At 41.3% G+C, this 12,004-nt stretch overlaps 1 protein-coding gene across 1 annotated transcript in view; it reads left to right on the forward strand.

The window, feature by feature from the left end:
• Nucleotides 1-1,161: 1,161 nt before the first annotated feature.
• Nucleotides 1,162-12,004, forward strand: part of NCKAP5 (NCK associated protein 5) — a 1,120,879-nt gene continuing 1,110,036 nt past the window's right edge. Inside the window, exon 1 of the mRNA XM_051849622.2 lies at nucleotides 1,162-1,552. The gene's annotated coding sequence lies outside the window, so the exon portion shown is untranslated. The remainder of the gene's footprint in view (nucleotides 1,553-12,004) is intronic.

Genomic DNA, 12,004 nt, shown 5'->3' on the forward strand with positions numbered 1-12,004 from the left:
AATTCCCAAACTGGGTCTCAAATTACCTAGTTGTCATGAATTAGGCATATTTACTATGAAGTAGTATCATAAATACTTACACCACTACTGTCAAGATGAATAAAATACGCATATGACCCAGAATATTTCCTTTTATGGCTAGATTTGGTAGGTACTCATCTTTCAATTTCACTGATCCATAAATCAATTTCCTATTTGATCACATAAAATGAACAAATGCAATATTTTCACTTTTAACAAGTACAATTGTTTCCACGTGTCTGTGCTTGTTTTGGCAAGGGAAGGAGCACGATATTTTCATTCCTTGTGCCTGCACAGTGATCAATAGAGGAACAGCCCTCTGAGTTGCTCACCTGTGTTTTAGAATTGCTCTGGACATATGAACAGGGCGCGGAGTCAGATATACTTGGGCTGAAATTTAGGCTGCATCCTTAACTATTATATAGTCTTACACAAATCGGTTAACCTCTGTGATCCTCAGTTTTTTCATTTGTGAAACGGGATAACTAACTCACCTATCTGTAAGGATTAGAGATACTACATATGATCTCCTGAGTGTAGTGCCTGAGTGTAGTCCCAAATTGGTGCTAAATAAATGTACCTGTTATATGCCAAATAAATGTAGCTATGTTATGACAAGGCAAGAACCCTCTTGGGCTTATTACTAAATCCCGGATATTAATAAACCCAAGAGGGTTCTTGGCTAATATTTAGAGAAGAATTCTAAATACCGGCACAGATAAATGAGGCAGCATGGTACGTTTTAAGCTTTTATTTAGTGAGAAAGATGCATAGGAGAGTGAGAGCTTATTTAAGAGAGAGAGGTGAATAGGGGTTCATACCAAGCACCAGGAAGCAGCCACGTGGATGAGCATCTAGGCCAGGAAGCCTCCTAGATGGAGGCGCGGGGCTACAGCAAGCCCCTTCCTAGGAAGAGGCCAGGGAAAAAGAACCGGCCGGGCCACTCCATGTTCCGGCTTTTAACCCACTTCCAAAGGGGAGTGGCTAATTAACCTGATTGGCTGGTGGGCACCCAGGTGTGGCCAGGTAGGGGAATGAGGCCACACAGGGGTGTGGTGAAGGCATGGTCTTCCAGTTCACTAATCTGATCAATTTTAACCTGTATGCCTGCCTACTTCAGTACCATCATCTATTGTATGCTAGAAACTGGATTTCCTTGGAATTTTTAAGAGGAAAGCTTAGTTCCCATTCTCAAAAAGTTGTGATTTGGGTTGATAGGGGAAGTAGCCTGAGAAAGACATGCATACACACAAATTATAAGCCAAGCAGACCATGTTTCTGCTTCTTAACAGGGAATCAAGAACAGTGCCTGAAAGCCCAGGGAGACCAACTGTGATTGGAGAAAGGGAATGAGGGAAAATTCCCTTAAATGGTAACATTTGAGAGGCATCTTGAAGGATAAACAGAATTTTGATAAGTGGAAGAAGAGAGAGTACTGCAGAAGAACCAACAGCATTAGGAAAGATACACGGACACGCGACATGGCTGGACACTGTTCTCTGGGAACCATGGGCACTCCAGGATGGTAGAGGTAAGCGAGGAGAGTCAATTGTAGGCAAATCACAACAAACTCTGAATTCTTTGAGCAAGGGTGGGTCATCAGATATTTTTGAGTGTGGAAGTGACATCAGTAGATCAATATTTTAAAAGAATACTTTTTAGGGATGTGGTGAATGAAGTTGAGGTCGCTAGTTGGGGGTTATTGTGTTAGACCAGATTGGCAAACTTTCTCTTTAAAGGGCCAGAAGATAATTATCTTTGGCTTCTTGAGTCATATATTCTCCATCAGAGCTACTCAGCTTTGTATTGCAGCATGAAAGCAGCCAAAGAAAACACGTTAATGAACAAATGCTGCTTTGCTTCAGTAGAACTCTATTTATAAAAGCATGCAGCTATTTGGGTTTGGCCTTTGGACCTCATTTTGCTGAATCTTAGACCAGATGAGAGAGGATGAAGGCCTGTATTTGGGTAGTAGCAGAAGAAATAAAGAACATAAGAATTTCAGAGATAGTACGGACATAGTAATTTTTGGATCTGTGTTTAGTATTTGATGACAGCATGAAATTTAAGGACACTGGTCAAGTATTAAAACTTGTATACATCAGTATGGATGTTAGAAACTAAAGTTTTTGAATGAAAAATGTCTATTGGATTAGATAATTTAGTTTGGGCATACAAGTGAGGAAATAAACTACATTCCAACAGATACTTTGGTACATGCATACAGAATGAGTAAGTAGTCTCTAAGGGCAGAAACCATGAAGGTAAAGATTGTTAGATTTAACTACCTAGCCAAGAATACCATAAACAAAATTGTTAGATTGAACCAAATGAAATTTCTAATGGTAGGCTAGTTTTCACATGATAAAGAACAAAAAAGAAAGAATATTTACAGCAAATATGAGACAATGGAATTATGCTCTTAGGTATAAAGAACTCTTAAATACCAATAAGAAAAAGGCAAACTTTATAGACAAAAATTGGAAAAAAGCATTAATGAGCAATTCACAAAATATTTCTGACATAAACATTTGAGAAAATATAAAATCTTAGTAATAATCTAATAGATAAACATGCAGCAATAATTATGCACAAATTCTCACTTGCAAATGTAGAGATTTTTAAAAGACTGTTGGAGAGGGCTGGTGCTGTGGTATAGCAGGTAAAGACTCTGCCTGCAGTGCCAGCATCCCATATGGGCGCTGGTTCAAGACCCTGCTGTTCCACTCTGATCCAGCTCTCTGCTATGGCCTGGGAAAGCAGAACAATATGACCCAAGTCCTTGGACCCCTGCCCCCGTGTTGGAGACCCGGAAGAAGCTCCTGGCTTCAGATCAGCACAGCTCTGGCCGTTGTGGCCAGCTGGGGAGTGAATCAGCGGAAGGAAGACCTCTTTCTCTCTCTGCCTCTGCCTCTCTGTAACTCTGCCTTTCAAATAAAAAAATAAAAAATAAAAAAAATAAAAAAAAAAACTACTGGAGATTCAGAATTTCCAATAGTCCTTTAAAATCTCCACATTCTGAGTTCCCAATCTCAAGGGAAATAGAAACTTAACTTCTTTTTTTTTTATTTTTTTAATTTTTTTTTATTTTTTTTATCTTTTATTTAATGAATATAAATTTCCAAAGTACGACTCATGGGTTACAATGGCTTCCCCCCCCATACCATCCCTCCCACCCACAACCCTCCCTTTTCCCACTCCCTCTCCCCTTCCATTCACATCAAGATTCATTTTCGATTATCTTAATATACAGAAGATCAGCTTAGTATACCTTAAGTAAGGATTTCAACAGTAGAAACTTAACTTCTGATAACAGTGTGTAAAGTGATAGGACAATATGCTCAAAATGTGCATATCTTTAGAACAAGTGATATTTCTAGTCACTTACCTTAAAGGTATAATCTGAGATGTAGGACTTTATGCATGATATTATTCATTATAGAGCTATTTACAATAGCCAAAATTTAGGTATGGGTAATGACATATGAAAATAAGATTAAATATCAAATTGGTGAAGGAATGGATGTATTAATGGACTTGAATTTTTCTTTATTGTATACACAGATTAAAACACCACAATGTACTACATGAATATACACAATCATTATTTGCAAATTTATAAAAATTTATACCTATCAGTGCCCAGATATTTTAACATTGTTCACTCTTTTGGATGAGATTAACATTGAAATGATGTTTTTTGAGTAAAGCAAATTGTCCTGCACATGCAGATGGGCCTCATACAATCAGTTAAAGATATGAATAGAACAAAACTGACCTCCTCAGAGCAAGAAGGAATTCTACAGCATGTAACTTTCAGACCTGAAGCACAGCATCAACTCTTTCCCAACCTCCAGTCTGCAGGCCCAGTCTGCATATTTTGCTCTTACCAGTCTCCATGATTGCATGAGCAAATTCGTTGAAATAAATCTCTCTCTCTCTCTCTCACACACACACACACACATATATATACATGTATATGTATATGTATCTCTACAGAAGAGTTATTTCTATAACTCTATATCTATCATCTATCCATTTATCTACCTATCGTTATACCCATCCTTCTGTTTCTGTTGGATAACCCCAATAAAAGGGGCTTCAAAAAGTTAACGGAAAATAGAATCAAAGTTTGTCGCAAAAAATTCTGAAATCATATGTATTTTTCTTTTTCTTTTTTTGAGTTATTTATTTATTTGAAAGTCAGAGTTATACACACATACACACACACACACACACACAAAGAGAGAGAGAGAGAGAGAGAGGTCCTCCATCGCTGGTTCACTATCCAATTGGCTGCAACAGCTGCAACTGCACCAATCTGAAGCCAGGAGCCAGGAGCCTCTTCAGGGTCTCCCATGCAGATGCAGGGGCCCAAGGACTTGGGCCATCTTGTACTGCTTTCCCTGGCCATAGCAGAGAGCTGGATTGGAAGTGGAGCAGCTAGAACTTGAACCGGTGCCCCTTGGGATGCTGGCACTGCAGGCGGAGGCTTTACCTGCTGCTCCACAGTGCCAATCTCATGTATTTTTCTATCCATGAACTTTTTGATGATACCCTCACACTAGGAAATTCATACTTAATAGTTGATGTTCATTTAACATTGAGAGGGCTTATTTTTACATAGATATGAATCATGTTCATACATAATATCTAGATATGGTATTAGTTTCAGAGTGCCTAAAAAAATTAATTTCAGGGGCTAGCATTGTGGCATAGCAGGTTAAGCTGCTGCCTGCTTTGCTGGCATCCCATAAAGGTGCTGGTTGGAGCCCTGGCTGCTCCACTCCCAATCCAGCTCCCTACTAATGATTTGGGAACATACTGAAAGATGGCCCAAGTGGTTGGGCCTCTGCCACCGACATGGGAGACCTGGAAAAAATTCCTGGCTCCTGGCTTCAGCCTGGCCCAGTGCTGCCAGTTGTGGCCATTTGGGGAGTTAACCAGCAGATGGAAGATCTCTGTCTCACTCCCTCTCTGTAATTTTGCCTTTCAAATAAATAAATCTTTAAAAGAATGTTCTTCATTATTGGACTCATCCTCTGTTTTCTGTGAATTCACTACTTTTTTGTCCCCCCAAACTCTTTCTTATATGGTCTGTAAACAAAGGGTATCTTGGATGTGATAGAGTTAAGGAAGGCTGATGGCACACCTTGCTCCTGAAATGATTGTATCTGTCAGCCTCACGCCTTGCTTTACTGCTTCAGGAGCCAGGGAGAATAGAAACATGTTATTTTGTCGTGTTTTGCACTAGCTGTCTGAATTCCTTAACACCTGGATTTATATTAATAGATTCCAAGGTTTGTGGTCACTTGAACTGAATCATTCTTAAATGAAAGTTGTTAAATTCATGACATCTTCCCATGCTCTGTAAAAGCTGATGTGTGCTGCCTAAAAACCAGGCATAGACTTATCTTTCCTGATACAATTTTTATTATAATAATAACAGTATCTCATAATCCTGGATGTTTCATTTACTGTATTATTTACTTTCATATTTATTTATCTTCACATGTATTAGAGAGGGAAGAAATTCTTATCCTGACTGTATATACTTTTATATGGAAATTGAAGTCTGAGAAATTATATGTGTAAGAATGTACAGCCAATGGTAATTGGAAGAGCTGGGATTCCCACTCAGTTCTAAATACTATATTCTTTATTCTTTTCTCAGTTCTGCCCTGTAACAATACTCATGTATTAAATCAATGTCTATGTATTATTCTACAGTATAAGGCAGGCAATGGGGGACTTCTTTGTGGACCTTCTCCATGGACTATCTTCATGGAGCTTAGAATCTAATAAGGAAGATGGGCATAAAAATTAACTTCAATTGTGAGAAGTGCTATTGAGGTCTTGAAAGCATTAAGTATATTCTTTTATGCAATCTTGTCTCAGAAGCAAATTTTGCTTATGAACAAATATTCCAGATAATTGGATCATGATTTTTAAAACATAATACTTCTATTGTGGATGGAAATCTTTGAATATATTAAAAAAACGTCCTTTAGTTAATAGAGGCATGAAAGATAGCCATTGTCCTTCTGTGGGTCATCCTGCTATACCACCACTGGTCTGTTTTAATACTGCATGGAGTTCATATATCACTCAGTCTCTCAGCAGGAAGTAGCTGGCACACTCAAGCGAGGTCATGAGGGAGGAGTAAATTAAGGGAATCTTTACAAAGGTGTAGGAAAATCTGAGGGGACAAGAGAGGGAGAAGTGATCAGAGCCCAAATGACAAAGCTGAGGGAAAGGGTTGCCTGGCAGGAGCTGTAAGTCTCAGTCAACCTGTGGAGACACATCAGGGACAGGGTCAGAATCCATCAATACCCATCAAACTTCCGTCCTCTCATCTCCTGAGCCCAATCAGGAGTCTGAGGGCAAGGAGCCTTTGGAAGATGTCTCCACAGGCCCTCTCTGGGGCACAGAGCAGGGTGAGAAGTGTGGAAAGGAAGCAAAAGGGAAGATGTCCAGCTTCTTTGTTATAAGTCTGCTTCTAACAGCCTTCCCAATTTTTAACTCAAGTCTCATGAATGATCACCTGACTTTGCATGTGCTGTTGCCTCTTATAATACAATTGTTTTTTTACTCCAGTAGCCAAAGTGATTTTAGAAAAATCAGATGTTTAGAAAAGCCAGATGTTCTCTTCCCCCTTTATTCTGCTACATAAAACTGGCCAGTTACTTCCTAGTGCTCTTAGATTAAAATCCAGACTGTTCCAGGACCTCTACGAGTGGCCTCAAGTTACAGTTCCTTTCTTAGCACATTCCACATTGAACTTTCTGTTGTCTGGGCCAGGTTTGCTCTTGTTTTAGGTACTTGTCTCTTTCTCATTTCTCTGTCTGAGTCCTCTTCAGGGTATCACAGCTGATAATGACTTGTTCTCCTCTTCCTTCTTTCCTTTCTTCTGTTCTTCTCTTCTTCCTTTCTCTCTTTTCCTTTTCCATGAGTCTCCACCTCTTAAACTCCTTTCTCCCACTCTTCCTATTATTATTAAAGCAATCCATTTCTTGAGTGTATCATAATACACCAAAGATTCCAAATTATGTTTATAGCTTCATGAATGTTTACATATGTAAACACCCACAAAACAATTGCCCAGTTCAAGATATGTAGCATTTCCAGCCCCGCATGAGGCAGTTTCATGCTCCTGCCAATCAATAGCTACCCTTTGTCAAGAGGTGAAAAATATTTTGAAACATAATTCTTGACCAGTTGTGCTTGTTTTTGAAATTCATATCAAACAATATGTATTCTTTCTTGCTTAGCTTCTGCTGTTCAACACAATGTCTGTGAGATCTATCCATACTGTTGCTTTGGCTATGTACTGTGCCATTATGTGGGCAAACTAGTTAATTTAACTCTTCCATTGTGGATGTGTGGTTTCTAGTTCTAGTCTTTACAAATAACATTGCAATGGCAATCTGTTGGATATGTGCCTGCAGTGAAATTACTGGCCATAGGATAGGGATATATTTAGTTTTAGTAGATATTGCAAAACATTTGCTTTTCTACTAGCAGTGTTCAACAGCCCTCATTGTTCCGCATCCTTGTCAACACCTGATATTGACTGCTTAATTTTAACTATGCTGATGAGTGTATAGAGGTATCCCATGTTAGCTTTAAGTTGATTTTTCTGGTAACTAACAACATGGAGATCTTTTCATGTACTTGTTGGCCATTTGGATAGACTAATTTATGAAGTACCGGTGAAGTCTTCTGATAGTTTTTGAAATATGTGATTGTTTGCCCTTTTTGTTATTGACTTACAGAAGTTCTTGAAGAATTTTAGGCATGATTTCTTTGTTAGATACATGCATTTCACTATGTTAATAGTGTCTTTTGACAAATGAAGATCTAAAGTTGAAGTTAGTAACCTTTTCGTTTGTGACCAGTGTTTTCTGTGACCTGTTTTCTAACCTTCACTCCTTCATAGATGTGGGTCCTTGGATCTCTTCCAGGAATTTCCTGCATGCAACTCTTCCTTTCAGATTCACCTTTTCTGGACCCACCCAGGACCTGAAGGGATGTGGCTTGGGGGGAGGGGCCACTATGCTCATGGGTATGAGCTACATACCCATGAGTTCTCAATACAGCCTCAGTAATGAGGAACAGGAGTTGAAGTGGTGCACGATCTTATGCTGGACTGTCATTCTTCTTGAATCCAGTGTAATAGTTTTCCTAATGATTTCCCATTCCCTGAGGTTATATTCACCAAGTATCAAATCTGCAAGAATGTGCATAGATAGATAAATGGTGTGCATTAAGCTAGCAAACCATTAAATAAAATATATTCTAACTTCATAGGAGGAAACACAATAGGAAGGCCAGGTTCTCATTGAGACATTTTGGATTCTTTGGAGTTTCATGGCAGAATATGGCCACACAATGAGAACCAGCCCTCACCCATGCCCAGAGGCCACCTGCATTTTCCCATCCCCATTTTCATTCAACTTTATTTTTGTTGGCCCTCTACACCATGTTCCTCTTTTACTCTAGTTTTCTTCATTCTTACCACTCTAAATGTATCTTGTGTATTAATTTTGTTACTGGTTGGGGCTGGCGCCATGGCACAGTAGGTTAATCCTCTGCCTGCAGGGCCGGCATCCCATATGGGCGCCGGTTCTATGCTGCTCCTCTTCCAATTCAGCTCTCTGCTATGGCCTGGGAAAGCTGTGGAGGATGGCCCAAGTGCTTGGGCCCCAGCATCCCCATGGGAGACCTGGAAGAGGCTCCTGACTCCTGGCTTCAGATGGGCGCAGCTCCGGCCGTTGCGGCCATTTGGGGAGTGACCCAACAGAAGGAAGACCTTTCTCTCTGTCTCTCCCTCTCATTGTCTGTAACTCTACCTGTCAAATGAAAAAAAAAGAACTGTTACTGGTTCATTTTCAATATCTCCTACTAAAATTAATATCAGAAGGCAAGGATTTCAGGTCTGTTGCTCACCATTCTGGCCCTGGTGGCTGGCACATGCTTGATGAAACAGATGCCCAGGATTTATAAAAACGCTTGCTAAAGAACCAGTATAGACATTGACAACAAGGGCTTGAGGAGGAATTCTAGTTAATGGAGATGGTGACCCTTGCGGCTTATTCTCTGGCTTTTGTTCCAGAGATTTGAGGTGGAAGGGTGACCAACCCAACCCTAGTATTTCCTGAGTTTACACTAAAGTCATGTGTCCTTCCATTCTTCAGTCCTGGACACATGAAGTACACTGATCAGTCTCCTCACTCAGTCAAAGATGGTCATGAAGTTGATGAAGAAAACAATGAGATTAGATATTGTGGCATAATGGGTTAAGCTGCCTTTTGAGATGCCCACATCACATACCAGAGTGCCTGGGACCAAGTCTCACTTCTGCTTCTGATACAGTTTCTGCTAATCACCTGAGGAGGCTGCAGAGGATGGCCCAAGTACTTGGGGCCCTGCTACGCATGTGGGAGAGCCATATTGAGTTCTTGGCTTCTGACTTTAGCCTGGCCCAGTCATGGCTTCGTAGCCATTTGGGAAGTGAACCAGTGGATGAAAGATCTCTCTCTCTCTCTTCTCTCAAATATATAGAAACAAATAAAACTATTTTTAAAGAAGAAATTATTTTTTCTAATAATTGAAGGGCCAGCTCTGTCTTCTTAGTACCTGTCTTAGCAAATGTCTAAAAAGAAAAAGAATATTTCTCACAGTTAAGGGAGGCTAAAGACTTGTGATTTATTCTCAACATCTCGGACTCAGAATCGACATCCTGTGATGAAAGAGGGCTCTCTTGCAAAGTCTGTCACAGGGTGGTACAAGTGCCAGTTGTGATAAACAGGAAGTCATTGGATGGCATGTCACTATCAGCAGCTCCCCTTCATTATATTCTCAGTGATCCTTTGTTTACTGTCCCCCTTCTGTTTATTTGACAATTTTAGGAAAACAAGTTGTTGACATTTTAGGCATCACCAATAACGAAAACTCATTGCCATTTATCCCACGTTGAAGGGAACAGAAAGTACAGAGTCTGAGGAGAGCCTGGCAGCAGCAACACAGCGCTCCACAAAGCCCAAATTCCAGTGGAAGAAGCAGAGCTCCAGGAAGCTTGACTAGAGAATGCTGTGCCTGGGGGAGTGCCCAACTCAAAAACAACTTCCTGCTTCATCAGTGTTTGGCTGCTGGGACATCCTTCCCTAGGGAGTATCAGTTATGACAACTTTCTCCAGAGGGTTATAGGAACACGACCACTGGTTTCTAAACATTGTGAGGTGTTTAGTTTTCTCACATAAAATTTTAAGTAGCCAATCCAGGCTGTGGTTCCACTGTACCACTATGGACCACTTCTATCTTTGTTTAGCTGTTCTTACCATGCATGTTAGGTTGATCTGTCCTTTCTGAATGATGCCTCCCAAACCCCAGGTCAGTTGTGCCCTCCAGAGAGAAGATACTGGACTGAATTAAGAGATTGGAGGAGGAATCTGGAGGGAAGACTCATTTTGGCCAACCCAACAGAGAGCCCCAAACCAAAGATGTATTAGAGGTGGCCTGCAATGGATAGAAATGGTGACACTTGCATTCCTTGCTTTGTTTGTGTGGCCTCAGCTCAAGAGCTGAGACAAAGCCTGATGGTGCTAACAAGTGCAGATCTTCAGCTCACCACTCGCCTTGCAGCTGGACAGCAACTGTTCTTGAGCCGAAATCCAAGCAGCACCTGCATGGCTCTCCTGCCTTTACCTACATCCCTATGCATTTAACACCTCCCTCCCTACACACCAGTGCTCCCCAGTTAGCGTTCTGGGAAGCTCTCCCTGACACCCTACACGTTTATCAGGCATGGATACCTGCTTAGTGCAGAGAGTTTTCTCCTCTGCAGCTCCACTGCTGTGTGCTGCTGACAGTGAAGCACTGTTTTAAGGTCTCCCAATGTCAGGGCTGGGAGGTAGAGAGGGCAGAAAAGAGAACTTCTACCCTGGCCTCAGCTTATCCTTTGTCAAAATATTTAAAATACAGCACACCTCACACTCTCTCTGCCTGGCTGTCCAGCTTAGAGATGAAGTTCTTTCACAGACCCCTATTCACACAGCTTTAATACTATTCCCTCAGAATGAGAACCTGGGCTGTGTTAGGCTAAGAATATATCTGCTTCCTTCCTAAAGCAGCCTGTGTTCACAGAACCGCAAAGTACACTGTGCCCAGCTCCCAACACCCAAAGAAGCCTTCCCTGGGAAGGAGGAGGTTTTACTCAAGACCTCTCTGACATGCCAGCCTGACCCCAATTCACCCCCACAGTCATCCTCAAGGGGTTGCATTCATTGTTTGCCTCCCAGGAAGCCCAGGTGCCATGCATTAGAGGGGATTTCCTGAAGTTTAGCAGGACCAGGATTTGGACCCAGTCCTACTATTGGTAGTGAAGCCCATACATTTCCTGAAAGTCCATATGCTGCAGAAGATTCATACTTTGTGGACCCATCCATTCATTTGTTCAGTACATGCTTCTCAGGCACTCTTTTGTGCCAGCTGATCCTTGCTCCCTGGCAGTAACACAGGCATGCACTTAATCTGTAAAAAAATAATACGGACCATGCATCACTAGGCTTAGGCTGTGTTGTTACTGCACATTATCTTCTCACAGCACCCAATAAAGTAGGTGATGTTGCTAATCTGCACTTGGCTGCTGCAGAGGTTGAGGTTTAGCAAAGTTAAGCAACTTGCCCAGGGTCACACAGCAGGCAAGTGACAAAACAGAGATTCAGCCACAGGCAGCCTGATGCCAGAGCTTTTATATTCAGTTACTACACTGCTGAAGGCCCTTGCCCAGGAAATGAAGAAGCACAGAGTGGGTTAAAGGGCAGCATGGCTTCTTGAAAGTCCTCTGGAGGAGTTAGGATGGGAAGATGTGCTGAGCGACCACAGCGCCACCCAAATGCAGTGTATGGCAAACACCAGAGGAGACAGCAGGCTAGTTTGTAACTGACTGCTGATGCTGGTCCCTCAGGCGGTCATGGGAGAA

Source organism: Oryctolagus cuniculus, chromosome 3 (genome assembly GCF_964237555.1).
Source record: "Oryctolagus cuniculus chromosome 3, mOryCun1.1, whole genome shotgun sequence".
Classification (NCBI taxonomy): domain Eukaryota; kingdom Metazoa; phylum Chordata; class Mammalia; order Lagomorpha; family Leporidae; genus Oryctolagus; species Oryctolagus cuniculus.